The sequence below is a fragment of the Lolium perenne genome, chromosome 4 (assembly GCF_019359855.2).
Source record: "Lolium perenne isolate Kyuss_39 chromosome 4, Kyuss_2.0, whole genome shotgun sequence".
In the NCBI taxonomy this organism is placed as follows: Eukaryota; Viridiplantae; Streptophyta; class Magnoliopsida; order Poales; family Poaceae; genus Lolium; species Lolium perenne.
Window position 1 is genome coordinate 131,113,088 of NC_067247.2, and position 4,575 is coordinate 131,117,662.

A 4,575-nucleotide genomic window follows, 5' to 3' on the forward strand; every position below is an offset into this window, starting at 1 on the left:
GTTACAGCAAGCCGGTGAGATTGACAACCTCACTGTTTCGTTGGGGCAAAGTACTTTGGTTGTGTTGTGCAGGTTCCACGTTGGCGCCGGAATCCCTGGTGTTGCGCCGCACTACATCCCGCCGCCATCAACCTTCAACGTGCTTCTTGACTCCTACTGGTTCGATAAACCTTGGTTTCTTACTGAGGGAAACTTGCTGCTGTACGCATCACACCTTCCACTTGGGGTTCCCAACGAGCGTGTGCTTTACGCGTCATCACCGGGCAAAGCCCGGTCGCTGGCGACGGTGAGGCCTTTTTCCCCCTCGCGTGGAGACAGCGGCGCGGGCTGTGGTGGCCGGCGAGGGCGGCGTGCTGGCGAGGGGCGCGGCGGCGCGGTCGGCGCTCCGACGGCGTGGTGGCTTCACGGTTCTCTCGGGCGTTCCCGTGGAGGTGTCCGCGGCAGCTCTGGAGCGGCGGCGGCGTCTGATATTAGGTGGCGCGGGCTCTGCACCATCAACTGGCGGCGCGGGTCAGCCTGGCAGTGGTGTGGCGGAGCGGGTCGTGCTGGCTAGGGGCAGCGGCGGCCATGGCGGCGCGGCGTGGAGCAGGACGTCACGGGTCCGATCTGGGCCTGATATGGCCAGGCGGGCTAGATCTGGGCTCGATCTGGGCCTGGCGGGCTTTCACGTTTGGGGCAACTCTGGGTCTGCAGGGAGTGCGGCCAGAGGCCATTCGGGGCCAGGCGGGTCTTCGGGTGGCAGCTTCCTCGTTGAATGGATCGTAGCGAACAAGAGGGGGGTGAATGGTTGCTACGTCAAGTTTTAGTCTTTTTCAATTTTAGTGCAACGGAAGATAAAGGTGATTGCTTTAGTGGTGTTGGTGATCCTACAATGATCCTAGAACAAGTGCAATAAGCAAAGGAACAATCACAAGATAGTAAGAGTAAGGAGCGGGACAACCGGAGGGCGCGGAGACGAGGCGAGGTTTGTTTCCCGCAGTTCCTCCCACAAAAGGGAGTACGTCTGCGTTGAGGAGGTGCTAGCCTCACACAAGAGACTAGACGGCCACACCACGAAGGAAGGCCTCACCTTCTTCCTCGAGAGAGCTCCACAAAGGTGCTCCCCCTTCTCCACTAAGGCACCGGTCGAGGTGGTGATTCCTTCACAAGGTTGGGGCGAGCTCCACACCACAAGGAGGCTCCCAACAATCCATGGAGCTAGTACAACACCAAGCTAGCCTCCATGGATGCACTTTCTCCAAAGTCCCACAATAGGAACCCTAACACCAAGATCCACTAAGGAGTAGCAAGTATTGGTGAAATCTCTCTTGGTAGAACTATAGATCGAGGTCTCCTCCACCACTCCTCAAAATTTGAGCAAGATTGGTTGGATGGTTGGGGAGATCCTCAAGGATTAAGCTCAGCAACAATGGAGGAGAGAGAGAGGGAAGAGATGAAAACGAATTGGGGAAGAAGCGGCCCTTAAATAGGCTCCTCCAAATCCAACCGTTATGTCCAGTTTTTGCCTAAGCGGTACTACTGCTTTTGGAAAGTGGTACTACTGCTCTGAGTTCGAATCCCCACAGATCTTGTCCACGTGGACACATTGCGGTACTACCGCTCGCGGTACCACTTGAGGTACCGCAATAGGGTCCAGACCTTACTGGATCCAAAGCGGTACCGAAGCGGTACCAGAGCGGTACTGCCGTAACATGTTACGGTACTTGAGCGGTACCATGGGCGGTACTACCACTCAAGGTACCGTAAAGGTACCATAACTTGTTCTGTGGGACAAATTCAGCGCAGAACTCTGAGCGGTACCGTGAGGCGGTACCTATAGGGGTAGCGGTACTACCGCTACAGGTACCGGTAGTACCGGCCTGGCTAAAACTGATTTTCTTCCCTTTTTCTCTCCAACCATGTCACCTCGCGAAACACACACAAAACTAGAAAACCTACAGCTACCTATAACTACGCTTCAGTCCTCCGATCTTGACGTGTCCAGCGAGGTCACCATGCACTTGCAAATCTAGCAATGATACTCAAGGTACATGGTGAGATAACTCAAGTGTTGTCATCAAACACACAAAACACGGGGTTTAGACTTTGCTCTTTCAATCTACCCCTTTTTGGTGTTTGATGACAACACAAGACTTTTCAAAAGCATATGATATTATGATGAGATTCTTAGATTTGTAAAATCTCGACGAAGCTCCCCCTAAACGTGTGCATACTTTGAATATGTATTTGAATACAAATACACACGTCTTAGAGGCATAACTCCCCCTTGATTTTACAAGCCAAACACATATGTAACAAGGATACAAGATCATACTCAAATAACATATGCGCAATATGGAGGTAACATAAGATCATGTAGGAAGATTTGGGTGAAGTTATCATACCATAGCCTTGAGAATACCCAAACTCACCATAAGATACCTCCATAGAGTTGTTGATGTAGCCATAAGACAAGATAAGCAACTAGGATCACAAGGCTACAAAACAACAAAGGTCCCCACCCACATAGGAACTTCTCCCCCTTTGGCATCGGAACACCAAAAAGGAGAGTAGAGAAACTAGGAGAATGGAGAACCAAGAACATACAACCAAGCTTGCAAAAACCGAAAAGGAAAACAAGTGTGATTGAGATGTTCCAAAAACATAAAAAAAATAGAAAAGAAGAAGGACAAAAAGAAGGTCACAAAGAAACACAAAGAACTGAAAGACTCCTCAAGGAGGATGTTGGTGGCCGAAGCCACCGTGTAAGAGTGTAATAGTGTGAGGACGCGTAGATGTCTCTAGGACTCACGGACTACAACTCAACATGAAGCTCATAAGTCACTCAATTGACAAATAGCATATGTTTTGGATTTCTTTATGCATTATGGGGGAGGGATAGCTCAATATACTTAAACTGCACTCCCCCTATGTTCATGCGTGCCTTTCATCTAGATATATAGTTTGAGAGTGGTATGTGTGCACGACAGTCAAGCAAAGTTCGACGGATCAATGATATTTAGCTCATGCCTCAACTCAATGAAACGCTTCTCGTCCAAGGGCTTTGTGAAGATGTCCGCCAATTGCTCCTTGGTGCCAATGAAGGATAGAACAATGTCTCCACGTGCAATGTGATCTCGAAAAAGTGGTTCCTTATCTCAATATGCTTCGTCTTCCCATGAAGAACCGGGTTGTAGGCGATCTTGATGGCGCTCTCATTATCGCATAATAGAGGAACCTTGCTATACTCGAGGCCGTAGCCCGCAAGGTTTGCCTCATCCATAAGATTTGCGCATAACTACTTGCCGCGGCGACATATTCGGCTTCCGCGGTGGAGACGGAGACACAATTTTGCTTCTTCGAGGACCAACACACCAAAGATCTTCCAAGAAAGTGACACGCTCCGGATGTAGACTTCCTATCAACCTTGTCTCCCGCCCAATCGGAGTCGGTGAAGCCCACCAAAGCAAAGTCCGTGTCCCTTGGGTACCATAGTCCGAAGTGTGGGGTATCAACTAAATATCGAAAGATCCTCTTGACCGCCACAACGTGGCTTTCCTTCGGACTTGCTTGAAACCGTGCACACATACCAACGCTTAACATTATATCCAGGCGAGAGGCACAAAGGTAAAGAAGCGAACCTATCATCGAACGGTAGAGCTTGGGATCCACCGCTTTGCCGGCCTCGTCAAGGGAGAGTTGACACTTGAGATGCATTGGAGTTCCAATTCCCTTGGCGCCCTTCATGTCGAAGCGGTTGAGCATGTCTTGGAGATATTTTGCTTGATTGATGAAGGTGCCTTGTTCCATTTGCTTGATCTCAAACCCGAGGAAGTACTTGAGTTCACCCATCATTGACATCTCAAACCTATTTGTCATTAACATAGCAAACTCATCATTGAATTTTGTGTTAGTCGAGCCAAATATGATGTCATCTACATAGAGTTGGCATATGAAAAGCTCCCCATTGGCTTTCTTAGTAAAAAGAGTGGGATCAATTTTCCCCACTTCGAAACCACGGTCTTCAAGCAACTCCTTTAGGTGCTCATACCAAGCTCTAGGAGTTTGTTTGAGTCCATATAGGGCCTTTTTGAGCTTGAAGACATGGTCCGGGAAATGGGGATCCTCGAAACCCGGGGGTTGCTTCACATACACCTCCTCGTGTAGAGGACCATTAAGAAAAGCACTCTTAACATCCATTTGTTGCAACTTGAAGCCATGATGAGAGATAAAGGCCAAAAGGATACGGATGGACTCGAGCCTTGCAACGGGTGCAAAGGTTTCACCAAAGTCCACGCCTTCGACTTGAGAATAGCCTTGTGCCACCAATCTTGCTTTGTTGCGGATGACCATGCCACGTTCATCTTGCTTGTTCTTGAAGATCCATTTTGTGCCGATAACATTGCGGCAATGATCGGGTCGCTTCATGAGAGTCCACACATCATTCCTCTTGAAGTTGTTGAGTTCCTCTTGCATCGCATTCAACCAATCCGGATCTTTAAGAGCTTCATCAACTTTGAGTGGTTCCACCATAGAGACAAAGGCGTGGTGCTCACAAAAGCTTGCTAGTTGTCTTCGGGTAGTTACTTTGCCCTT